We start from the raw sequence: 13532 nt of genomic DNA, 5'->3' as shown, positions 1-13532 counted from the left end.
ACTCTGTACTATTTACATACAATTCATACTATCTACATTTGCATTATATAGTCATTGCTGCATTAAATATTTGGCTTTTCAATTTCAGCTGAACGGGAGCACTCATCAGCATGGAATCGGGATAGAAAACGTAAAAACATTTTCTATCTCCATACGATGTCTATGTGATACCGATTCAATTATGACTATAATCCAATGTCAAATTGTAAGACTTTGGTGGTTTCAGGCACCTAATACAAAACATAATATATAATACCTTTATTTATTAGAACGTGCAGTTTGTAAAGAATTTTGATTTTTCAATATGGTGGTCTACTGTTCTAGATGGATAAGTGCAATACTGTGCAAAACAGAGACCTTTCTGATACAGTATAACTACCTTGTGTCTTGTTGCTGTGTTCAGTCTTGCCATGGCGTATGACTTGTGACATGAAAATGTCTTCCACCGCCATGCTGTTCATCATTCAGTTTTAAGCCTCCAACACAGCTGTTTCTGCCCCTGTCAATGAATGTGTTTCAACCTACATCTGAAAAGCATGATCATAATCACCTGTTTGCTGTGACTGGTTAATCAAACATCTGACTATAATCCTACAAAAACCCATACTTTGTCCAAGTGAACCTAGAAGAATGAATGCTGTTTTGAAAGCAAAGGATGGTCACATCAAATATTAACCCCATAAATTACAAATCTAGGTGGCGCTCACATACACACCAACATTAAACTAGAGAACCAAGCCCACATTAATTTCTGGAATCATGGTTGGGACTAGGAATTACCAGGTGCTTAGATCCCCAAACAAGGCAAAACATCAACTTCCCAATGTTGAATCTTGCAGGCTTTTGATTTGGGTGCTGTTGGGTCCTGTTGAAATGAATGGGCTGGATCTCTGCCAAGCAGCAGTCAGGCTATTAAATTCAGTGGGACTTTGAAACTGCTACTGTAGTTCCCTGTATTCTTGTACTTTAAAAGGTGGCATCACTGCCTGCTACTGCTGCATCCTCATCTACCCAGAGGCTGCTACTGAGCTAACTGGCACTGAGAGAGCACTATGTACACTGCAGCACTTAGAGACCATCACCAGGGGCATTTATCCAACCCACGATCTACACTCTATCTGACCCACAATGTATATGACCCATACTGTAACCCACTCTATTTACTGCACTGTATAGGACATACACTGTATTCAACCCTAAATGTAACAAGTGGTGGATTACCTGTACACAGGGAGAGTTGATGGTGGGCCTGTCCTTAGTCTCTCAGCAGGTTGGCCCTGTAATACCACAGGCTGGCTCACAATAACTGAGGTTCCGCACTCCTTCTAGTGCACACTGCCTGATCTTCTTATCAGGAGCAACACTGCAACAGCTGGCTAATTGATATCAGAGGGTGTGTGGATGGGTGCTGGGGTAAGAGGAGTCGGGGCGCTAGTAAGAGGTAACAGGCAGCCCTGGACTGACAGTGGCCGGTGGCCAGCTGTTTAGGGCCATGACATGTTGTACTTCCACATAGCCTGTGACCGGGAGGCATGCAGAGTATGCTGCCAGCCACTCTGATCCCCTGAAACCAGCTCTGTGTGTCACGTCTTCTGATGCAGGTGGGCTGAAGCAGTCAGGGTCACACAGAGTTCCATAATCTACAGTTGCAGCAGTGCAAGATTAGTAGGGCCTCTCCCCTTGCTCCAGACACCAATGAGCTGGGCTCTTTAACAGTTGGCCCCTCCTACTCTATCTCCCGGCCTCCTCCCTCCTGTCTCACTTCTCCTGGCCGGTATCCATGCTACTTCCTATTTTCCTCCCTTTTGGGAACCAGGTAAGTGCCTTGGAGGAGTATGGTGGGTGGGGAAGGGGGTGTTATGTCTAAGAAGATGAATTACATGTGTCAGTGACATATGGCATACATACTGTATTGTGTTTTTATGGGGGGCTATTTTGTCTTTTTGGTGTATGTGTACTAACTGTGTTTGTATGTGAATGAATAAAAACAAAAATGGTAAGAAAGTCCCAAGACACAATCTAGGAGTCAGCAGCCTCAATGTTGATAGGAGATCACTGAAAAGTCTGCTTTATGAAGATACGAAGAAAGAACAATATTGCTGGCGCTTGACTCCGTCGAATAGATGTGACATCAAATAGTGGTCAACATTGAGGGTGAGTGTGAATTATTATGAATTTCTCAAAATGTCCTAATTAATATGGGAAGAACAGTCGTGATGATATGCGTACTGAACTCAAATATGTGTAGGTTAGGTCCCATGTATTAAGGTTTCTTTTAATGGTCAACCTTCTGGGGGAAATTTACTAAGATGTGTATTTTACTTCACATGTGATGTTGCTATGGGCAACATTCAATTTTGATTTATCTTCTGTTAACCCACTTTGCTTTTTTTTAATTGATAAAATAAACTAAAACACTTCTACTTTTGAAAGCATTTTTTTTTTGAAAAAACTTTATTGAGGTTAAAAAAAAACATATACTGTAGGCTATGAAAGTGGCATCATATAATGATTAAAAAAAGTTTAAATATATAAAGACATTGAGATGCAGCAAATTAACTATATGAGAAATACTTGAGTATTCTGAAAGGGTGGAAAATAAGGGGTGGTGGGTGGTATCAAAGAGGAAAGGAAGAAGGGAAGTGTTAGTAAGGAAAAGGAGGACATCAGAAAAGGGACTGTTGGCATGTATTACATGCAAAAGAAGACAATAGATTTAAAGCAGTGGCGGCTCTAGAGGAGTTGCTGTATTGCAGTCCAAAATATAAATAGGGGTGCTACTCCAACTGCCATTCCAAACTGACTTGCTGGCAGCGGGTGTGGCTCCCCTTTTTATTTTGGACTGTGCTCTAGTCTCTTCTCTAGAGTCTCCACTGATTACAATTTTCAGCCTTATGATATTAAATCCAGGGAGACCTTATTCTAATAAATTTGTGTGGGCATTCATGCAGATGAGGGGGGGGGGTGTGGTCTTCATGCAAGCTGCATTGGCACAGCTAGCCACATTGAAGATGTGTTGAATAAGTGCTTGAGTATTTCTATCACTTCTGGGAATGGGCAGCGGTAGGAGGGAATATGAAAGGCAGTGTGGGAGTGAAATGCCTCTTAGGGAGAGAATTGAATGATATACCATATCCCCAAAGCACCTAATTTTAGGGGGCTGCTCTCAGATATGAGCAACTGGTTCCCTCCTATCCACAACCCCTCCAACATCTATCTCATGAAATACAGCTCTATGGCAGTCAGGAACAAGATACCACTGGTGAAAGTGATTACACAGTTGTGTCCTTTTCTGTTGTTGGCATCATGACATGTGTCATGGAGGATAATAGGAGCATGAGTATAATTGCACCAGATATACATTTGCTTTATACAGTATGGGGGATCGGTGGGTGAAACTTAGCGATGCATGCCAAGACACGCAGTGCACCAACAACCGACATGCAGTGCACCAACAACAGACACACAGTGCACCAACAACCGACACGCATTGCACCAACAACAGAAACACAGTGCACCAACAACAGACACACAGTGCACCAACAACAGACATGCAGTGCACCAACAACAGACACACAGTGCACCAACAACAGACACGCAGTGCACCAACAACAGAAGAGGACATTTCAGTAATTATTTTCTGTAATCCTGACACAGATAGAGGATTTAGCGGCCACTTCTCAAATTTCAGCTCACTTCTCTGGCTCCAGAGTCTCTCCAAGGTCCCTCTCTCAGGCCAGCTTGTGGGGTTCCTAGGGGGGTTGATTGGTGGTGGTTAGTAGACCGTACAGCGAGGTAAATTTTTATGCACATAAAAAGCTATGTACAGAAAGTCATTAGTAATGTAAAACAATGCAGAAGTAGAAAATAAGTAAACACCATTTTCATCACAAAACAGCAGGATAGTTAATTATTCTTATCACATTACATGCTGGGTGATTGTCTAACACTAGGACTCATTTATATTGCTGTTCTTCATTTCTTTGTAATGAAAGTTCAATATCAGCATGAGGTGTCTCTATAGGAGGTAGACGCCTCCTGCATGCATTTGTGAGATACGATTTCTGCATCTGAGGACACAGTTCAGGATCACCAATATGAGGCTATGGTCAGTTATCATAACCTGATGCTCACTCAGGCTGGCCATTGGATTTGGGCACCTGGATCCTAATGGTACAGACCCTGTATCCTTCATTCCTACCAAACGTGGCAACGCGCCACCACTTTGAAGAAAAGTGGCGATTGTCACACTTGCTGCTTTCAGTGGTGTCAAAAGGAGGGGAGCAGGTACTCTTTAGCCAGGCCAGGGTCTGTTGGAAGGGGATGCAGTCACAATCCCGGTGGTCTGAATCCCGTCACCGGAATCCCGACCGCCGAAATCATGGCACTTTGTCCCTCTGTGGGAGTCCACGACACCCATAGAGGGAGAATAAATTAGTGTGCCGAGCGTAGCGAGGCACCAGGCCCGCTGCGTGGCGAGCACAGCGAGCCTGCAAGGGGGGGGGGGGGGGGGCGATCCATGTCCCCCATGTCGGGATTTCGGTGGTCGGGATTCCGGCGTCGGGATTTTGACCACCAGGATTCTGACCACTGGGATTACATACCAATCCCGTTGGAAGGATCCCAGTCCCACTCCCCCCATCCAACATTACAGGGAGAATAATAACTAACTGCTGCAGCAGCCTCTCTCTAACCCAGAAGACACTGCTCAGTGCCGTGTGCTGAACAGGGGAGAGAGGAAGCCAGCAGCAGCCTAGCCTCTCTGTCTCCTTGCAGGTTTGATTGCACATACACTCTGCCAAATTAAACATCTGCATCCCGTGGCGTATACAAACGATGTTATTTTTTTTTCTTGGAGGCGATCTGGCCATGCCTCCTCCCAATAGCAACACTCCCTAATTTTACCATGGTCTGGCTGATCTGCTGGTGCCCCTGGCTGTATTCCCTAAATGTCACAGCATGGAAATGTGGAGGTTGGATGTGCTGTAAATCTGTAAATCAGATTTGCAGGCATCTGTGCAAATCGCAGCAGTTATTTCGCATCTGATTTCATTTAAACAACCCCGGATGCTCCCCGGTAGTCCTTTGACATGCATGTAAAAAGTAGCACATCAGTTAGCAAGTAGCATGGAAGGACTGCCAGGGAAGTTCAAGGGAAATCCGATGCGACTTACAGCTCAGACAAGTCGCACTCGTGTATGGGGGCCATAAGTGACAGAGCAGCAACACAAATACACAACACATTACACATAACGCCACACAGTATAGTCCTAGGCTGATTTGGTCTAATTTTTCCTGATTTCGACAGACTGGGTCAATTTATCAGTGAAATCTGCACAAATCGGAGGTGTTTGACATCAGATCGGATCTGATGCGTGTTCCAATATGCATCGGATAAGATCCTAGAGATCTTACATTATTTGCAGCACATAAGATCAATCAGAATCAGACCATCAGTGGCACATCGCTGGTGGTTTTTAGCATCCATGATGTATCGCATCCAATTTCCCTTGAACTCCCTTGGCAGCTCCCTGCGAAAACTTTTACATGCGAATGATTAAATGTGATGTATTGCATGTAAATAAATGCCACATCTGTGAGCTCCTGGGGGAGTTCAAAGGAAAACAGTGCCTCAGACAAGTCAGACCTGTGTATGGCCACTTAGTGGGGGTCAGATATATGTAGGTCCTTATCCTGGTTGATCCGCACGGCCGCTCCCTCTCCCAAACCCCCGCAGGCATGCGAATGGATGATTTGCATAATCACCCAATATTGCCGAAGAAATCATTCGATGGTGAGCGACCATCAAATGATTTCTTCAGCACTCTCAGATCTCAGACACCTCTGTGGTGTTTCAGACCTGAGAGCACCCTGTATGGGAAGCAGGCGGGCAGCTGACATCTGTTGACATCATAGATTTTTGATAGGGGGTGAGTTGGCACAGGCTAGATAAATATTGGGTGTATACTACAGAGTTAGGGGTAATAATTGATGATGACCAACATAAGAGACAGCTGTCCAGGGGAAACCTGATTGCAATCGCTGGTTGGTGGTGCTCCCAAAGAAAGTTCAGAACATACACTGAAAAAAATAGTCTAAGAAGAAAGACTAAAGGGAACCGGTAAGGTTTTTTGGGGCACGCTTATAAAGTAATCATACAGATGAAAGATTGTTGAATGATAATAAGTAAAATATAACTTTTAATGGTAAGCTTTATTAAAATAGGTTGCGTTTAGAACTAATGTAGATACACCTTGTGTGTAACTTTAAAGTCTACGTATAAATATATCCTGCCGATTTTCGGCTAATAAGGATAGTTTTTGTGCGAAAATGATTTAGACAACGTTTGCCAAATGACCTTATTTATATAATCTGGTAATTAGTGGATGGCAAACATTTATAACACTGGACACATCCCGCTACCACAAGGTCTTACAATGAGGTGTCGGCGCAGTTGAATCGGGCAATGTGAAGAGAGGGAGAGAATAGAAGGATGTTAGAGCTACACCCTTACGATAGTGGCAGACGTACTATCCCAGTTGTTGAATACAGCACCAGATATTCCCTATTGGTCTCCCATATAGGTACTGATCCAGCCTTTCACTGCTTAGCTGCTGAGTTCGGGTGGAGTTCAGGCGATCCAGTGAAGTATGGCTGTATATTCCCGTCTGGTTATTTCCAGTGCCAGTAGGGGGGTGAGCCAAAGTGGGCTACTGCTGTTTGTCCAAATCAATGCAAAATATCCCTGTTACCATGGGGCATTGCAGGGGTGGTTGCAAAAATTCAGTGAATGAGAGAGCCACGAAACAAAAGAAAAATTAGATAAATGAGGTGCTAACAGACACCATCCCCATCTCTGCTGTCTACCATCATACTTGTATTGGATGGTTGATGAGAGTCAGGGGGTTATGTGATAGTTCCTCTAAAGTAAAATGAGGAGAAAGACAAGAAAAATAATTGATGTACCCACGGTCCAAATTGTGTAAATGTGTTCCTAGTATTCGTGTATGATCACTCTGAACACCAAGGTCACACCGGGTTATAAATGCTGAGTGGGGATTTTTTGGACTACGGACATAATAGTATAGTCCTAGTATCCATGTATATTTCACATGGTATGCACATACGGTGAGATTCCTTTGCTATGTGCTGAATGGGAGCGTGCATCGGCATTGCATCGGGATCGAAAGGGAACAACCTGTTCGATCACCATATGATGTATATGCAATCCCGAAGCGATTTTGACTATATGTTAAATCTCACCATGTGTACATAGCATTAGCCATGTAGTAAAGTAATTGCAGGCTCATCTAGTGATGGGAGAAGTGGAACATTTGGATAGAAAGAAAATCCATCCACAAAGCCAACATGTGATGTTGTCCCCAGAACACACAGAGAGCCTGATTCAGATCTGTTTGCTAGGCTGCGTATGTTCGCAACCCAGTGAACAAGTAAATGCTGCCCACCACCGGCGGTCCGAATGTCCACCCCCCGCCGCATGAATCCCAGCATTTGCATGCTCTACATGGGCGAAAAATCTTTCGATGGTCACTGACCATTGAATGATTTTTTCCCCATATGCAGATAAAAGTAAATCTAGACTGACTGTTTTCTTGGACCAGAGATGGCCGAATTCAGGGCGGGTGGACCGCCCCCAAGCAGGCATCGACCCACCTGCATTCACAGGGTAACGGCCAGCATTTTAATGGGGACACTCCTTCTCATTTATTATTTCATAAGTTCTCAGCATCTTTTATTTTAATTCCACGGAGTGGCATAAACTGCTAATACACCACAAAAGTTGATATGTACAGTATATCAACATTGCTAAATATATCCTTTTTTTCCCAGGTAGTTTCAGAGAGGGGCAATCATTCCAATACTAAACAGCCACCAAACAAAAGCACCCCAGAGCAAGGATTGGACTGGCCCACAGGATTACAGGGGAAACCCCCATGGGCCCCACTGTCTGTGGCTCCATCTCCTCCTCTAGGCATCAGGGTCCAGAATGTGCACTTAAATTATAAAGTAAATTATACATGTTACCTTAAGCTGATCAGGAATATGGAGTATTTTCTACAGTGCATCACTGTTATTAATCTGTTACATTATAATGCTTACTCTGCAGTGTTGTTTACTGTATATACTTATCAATGGGCACAGACCATGCACTTTCTAATGGTTAGCCAAACCTGTGTGTAGCTGGCCACACCCCTCTGGAGACTGGCCACACCCCTAAACTTTGGGCTGCATTCCCACAGTAAGCCCTTCATGTCCCAGTTCCCCCTACCTAGAGCAGTGGTTCCCAAACTGTGTGCCTAGGCACCCTGGGGTGCCTCAGGACACTTGCAGGGGTGCCTTGGGTTGGTGGACCAAGATTAATTCATATTATTTATGGTCAATGTACCAGGCAAAACCAGTGCTGGTTGCTGCCAATCATAATATATGTGGACAAACAGAAGCAAATCCTGTCCCTCACCAGATAACTGTGACTTATAAACACAATGCACTTACTTTAATATTTTTTTTTCTGAATTTCTCCATAAGAAGCATTTGGCCTAGGGGTGCCTTGAAAATATTTTGATGCTCTAGGGCGCCGTGATTCAAAAAAGTTTGGGAACCCCTGGCCTAGAGAAAAGAGACTACTCTTGTTCTGATGCCTTTATTTTCTTCCTAATAGCTCCTTATGTAGACTAAATTTATCCCAATGTTTTATTGTTAAAACTCAGGGACGAAAATACTGCTTTGTCTATTTCCCAAACCTTAATTATGTATGCTAGATGAGCTTCACGTCATCTAAAGCACTAGTTTTGTAAAATATATACAATTACATTAAAATTGATGGCATTATGGAGCTGCACACTAATAATGTTTTCTAGTACATACTGTACACTGTATTATTTATGAAAATGTAGTTTTGACAACAGTAAAAAACATATTTTACTTTTCTCTAAAACTTCCTTATAATCAATATTTTTAAAAAAAGCTTCTCGTTGAAAAGTACAGCTGAATTAGTAAGTGAAATATGTATTTATACAGAAGGATGTAAAAGAAATAACTTTTGTGGAATTAGCAGACTTTGGGAGGTTTTCAATAATCCTTTAGTTTGTATATTCTCTCCGTACTTGCGTGGGTTTCCTCCGGGTACTTCGGCTTCCTCACACAACCCAAAAATGAACCCCAATCCTGTAGTTTATCAGGGATTTTGCTTTGCCTGCCTTAGGCAGTCAGAACCAAGGGGCAGGCAGAACCATGGGCAGTACGATGGTGTAATGGTTAGTATAACTGCCTTACAGCACCGAGATCATGGGTTTGATTCCCACCATGCCTCTAACTGTGTGGAGTTTGTATATTCTCCCCGTACTTGCGTGGGTTTCCTCCGGGTTCTTCGGTTTCCTCACACAACCCAAAAATATACTGGTAGGCTAATTGGCTCCTAACATTAACCCTGGAATGAATGTGTGTGTCCATGTGGTAGGGAATATAGATTGTAAGCTCCACTGGGACAGAGACTGATGTGAATGTCCAAATATTCTCTGTAAAGTGCTGCGTAATATGTGTGCGCTATATAAGAAACTTAATAAATAAGGGGGTAAATCAGGACCTGATGGCTGGACTGCTAATTTGCAGAGCCCTGTGATCATGTAATCACTGATCAGCCAGAGTGAAATCCTGTATAAAAACAAAGAGGGGATGGAATCTTTACTTGAAACAGCTGGGTGCCTAGTACCCACCTCCATTGCACAAATATAAACAATAATGAAATTTGCACTTCCTATTGGGATATATATATTCCTATATAATAGTACAATGTATATTCAAAGTCTCAAAAGATCTTATTCAAGGTTTCTCCTCCTCTTCTACTGGAGATAAAGAGAATTTCTCATGGTGCAGAATTAGAAGGAAATGTAAATCTTTTCTTTCTTTCAGTGCCCTCAAATATACATATAAATACATAAGTGGCCTTATACAAAAGGCAGAAGAGATAGATGCAGTCCTGGGTAACACCTCTGTTGTAGCTTACAAACATCTCAAGCAAGGATCCACAATACAGCATCCAGGTCTTTCACAACCACCAAGGCGTTTCAACCTAATGGGCTTCCTCAGGGTGTATGGCGGTATCCTCTGATTACTCTTATATACTGTATACCCAAAGTAATTTTCTCTTTCTGTTTGGTGCAGGGCTTACTCACAAAAAGAATCAAATAACAAAATAAAAAAGCTTACAAGCATAAAACAGCCATCTAATTCATATAGGGAAAATTTAATCCACATCTGAAGGGAATACAGAATTACATCTTAATCAAAAAGCATGCAGTAAATAGCTCTAACATTTATTAATCCCAATTGTGACCAGTAAATGGTATGGGATTTGACTGGGAGTACAAATGCGTTCCACCCCCAGGGCCGGAAGCATCTTTGCATTCCAGCTGCAAATCCCAACCTGTGCAAGACTGTGAATGGCTTACGAAAATATTATAGATTGGTGATTTGCTGCCAATCAATTCGCAACTGCTCGTCATCAAATTATGTTTTGTGTGTGTAGACTGTGCGTAACCCAAGACTTACTTGGCCAGTGTGATAGAAACAGATTGATGGGGGCCAGAGCGGATGTCACACATCCTTCCTGAAATGCCTGTGTACTTCTACATTTTCCCTGACAGTCCCAGAAAATGGTCGGGTGACACCCATAAATGACGGCTGCCTGTCAATCAAATTTCGTATGGCCAGCAATTAAAAAAGATGCTACATTTTATCATGGGAGGTCTTCATGCATGCTTACTTTGTGCTGTACGCATGCACAGTCATTCGATAATCGCCTGTGAATTCACAGCTGTGCAATCAGGTCTGAATAACCCCCCAAATCCCCAATAAGAAGCCAATTTTCCCAAATCATGCCCATAAAAGCATGTAAGTCTATGACTTTTTGGGAATCCTATGTATTTTCTTCTGGAAAAAATCAATGGAAGTCTCACTTTAGAATGTCACATAAAATATTCTGTTACTTCTTGGATCTACTGACCCCAGCTCTATATAAGAAGCCCACCAACTTCACGAGACCCATAGAGTCAAGCAGGAGGCTAGCCATTGCATTGTGGTAATACGCAATTCACTTTCTTGCCTGTGTTGAGTCTAGATATCGACAGTGTGCAACAATAAATACCAGGTGACACAGGTATTGCTGGACACTATCACTCATTTATTTCTCTGTCTGCAAGGAGAGCACTTTGATGACACCATTCATGGATCCTTGGTGCATTGATATCCACAGTGTGCAGGTGCTATAGATGGGACCCACACCCCTAACAACCCCCCCTCCCCCATGATATCCAAGCAATCTATTATAATAGAAAATGATGGAATTTCATTGTCTTGAAGGCCATATTGGAGGATCATAAGTACTGGTATTATTTGTCCAGTGTGTTTTTTTTTGTATTGTGTGCATTCTGTATGTATCTTTTTTGTTTTCCCTTGGTAACCTAATATATATCTCCTGTTAGCTTCACAGATGTCTTTGAGTAGCCCGGATGGTGAAAATATTTGAAAGTGCTTGCAAATTCCAATCTATGTTGCCTAACAGATGACAAACAAGGTGGCTGGCTTTTTCCAAGAGAGGTAAGAAAATATACATAACTTTTAAATAATTTTACGAAATTATTGGGCAAACAAGGAATTAAGGTAAATTCCTGTAAACACGATACTCATAATTTTCTGGCCTTTCATGAGGAGGTTGAGTATAGTCATAGTAGGGGGCAGGGTTATACTGGGAATCAGGCTGAGTAGAGTAGTTTGAAGCCTGCTACTGTGGTGGTACTGTGTCTCTGAATTCCTGGATTTCTCTTTGGCACTCACGTGCTTCCCTACTACACTGCTCCTGCATGGACCTCAGCTGGGCCATAAATTAATTCTGCATATCACTCTCTGCCTGCAGAAACCTCTCCAGACTTCCATCACAGATATTGCAGTATCGTTTTGCTCTAATTTCTCAACTAGAACATTAGTCATCATTGGCCGCTTGTTCAGTTTGGTCTCCTCCTACCTGGTGGTATTGTATATACTGTGTAGAGAAGAAACACAGTAGAAAAAATGGAATATACAGTGAGCATCATTTATCGTTTTGCTTTTTACAATTTAAATTTGGACTGTATGAGGAATTCAGTGTGTTTATGTTTTAATGCAGACTTTACAGTCAAGTACAGTGCCAGTGGAGTAGTTACCCATGAGAACTAAATGGGTAAACTTCTCTGCTGTTTTCACCGCTCCATACATGTACCCCAGTGTGAAATGCAAGCTTAATTAAAATTGTATATTTACTGTTTCTACATAAAGCTGTGGTCTGTGAACTTTGGGCTATCTCATTGGTTCTAGCCTGTGGTTAATCAACCACCTCAATGGATACTAATGGATGAATGCTTCACTGCTCATTGACATAGTCCTAAGCTAGACCTAGTAGGTCAGTGGCATCCTCCTAAATTCCATAACTCCCTTTGAGAACTTTTAAGGTGTTCAGCAGCTATGGCCTGAGCATTCCCTCATCAAATGGCTTGCATTTTCTCATTGGATGGACCTTGAAGGCTTTCCAATATATGCTGCTATATCATTTGTTCAGCGTACATCCAATTTTACAGATACATAAAGAAAGTCTCCTTCCTCATCTCAATTTATTCTCCCCCCATGGATACAGGTTCAATGCTTAAGAATGACCTCTTGCTCCATTATTTGGGCCATAGTACAGTAGTAAAGAGTACTTTGCTTGGAGTTCCATCTGCCAGAGCTAAACCAGAGGTTTGACTGTGTTTTCTCTCAGGTCACCATACTGTGCAGTTGGGCTCTACACAGCATGTTTTTTGGGAATATGATTTGGCCTACTGAACCTCAAATTACAGCAGTAATCTTGCCTCTTTCCATCCTTCCAACCTGGTTATATCCTGTAGTAGCACAATTGGGATTAAGTCGTCTCCCTGTCTATCTAATACTTAGGGCCATACCAGAAGGGTAAAGAGGTTCTGATTAACTTCATCTGGAACTCCAGCCAGGTCTCCCTTTAATACAAAGCAATTATAGGAGTCTTGATGAGGTTTTTTTCCAAGTGACAGAAATTTTATCTTTACTGACTGACTCACAAAAACAATCTAATACATATATAAATAAGGAATCATTAATCCACCTCTTGACTCGTTTGTTTCATTCCAGTGATTTTGTCATTCTTTAACATATGAATTCTTGTTCACCATGCAATTTTGTCTACTTTTCATTATATTGACTGCTTGGTTATTATTAAATCAGTAAATCCTTGCGGGCTCAATTATTTATGTTGAAGGGCATTTGTTCCCCCATCTCTTAATTTTGGAACAGTGCACTAAATTTCAATTCATCTGTTCACACAGGAACAGAGGCAAGTGTCTTTCTGTTTCATTATACATTTCTGAAGTGTATTAATATTCTTATCATTGGTCAAAATGCACTTTAGGCTTGTAGAAATGTGACTAATGGGAGTTGAAAGTTCCACATTTCTTTTAGAAGATAAATAA

General features: G+C 42.2%; 1 pseudogene; it reads right to left on the bottom strand.

Annotated features, from left to right (window-relative positions):
* Positions 1-6543: 6543 nt before the first annotated feature.
* On the bottom strand, positions 6544-6662 carry LOC146076181 (5S ribosomal RNA; annotated as a pseudogene).
* Positions 6663-13532: the final 6870 nt, after the last annotated feature.

Source organism: Crinia signifera, chromosome 4 (genome assembly GCF_055691185.1).
Source record: "Crinia signifera chromosome 4, ASM5569118v1, whole genome shotgun sequence".
In the NCBI taxonomy this organism is placed as follows: domain Eukaryota; kingdom Metazoa; phylum Chordata; class Amphibia; order Anura; family Myobatrachidae; genus Crinia; species Crinia signifera.
This window is presented reverse-complemented; position numbering and strand designations above follow the sequence as displayed.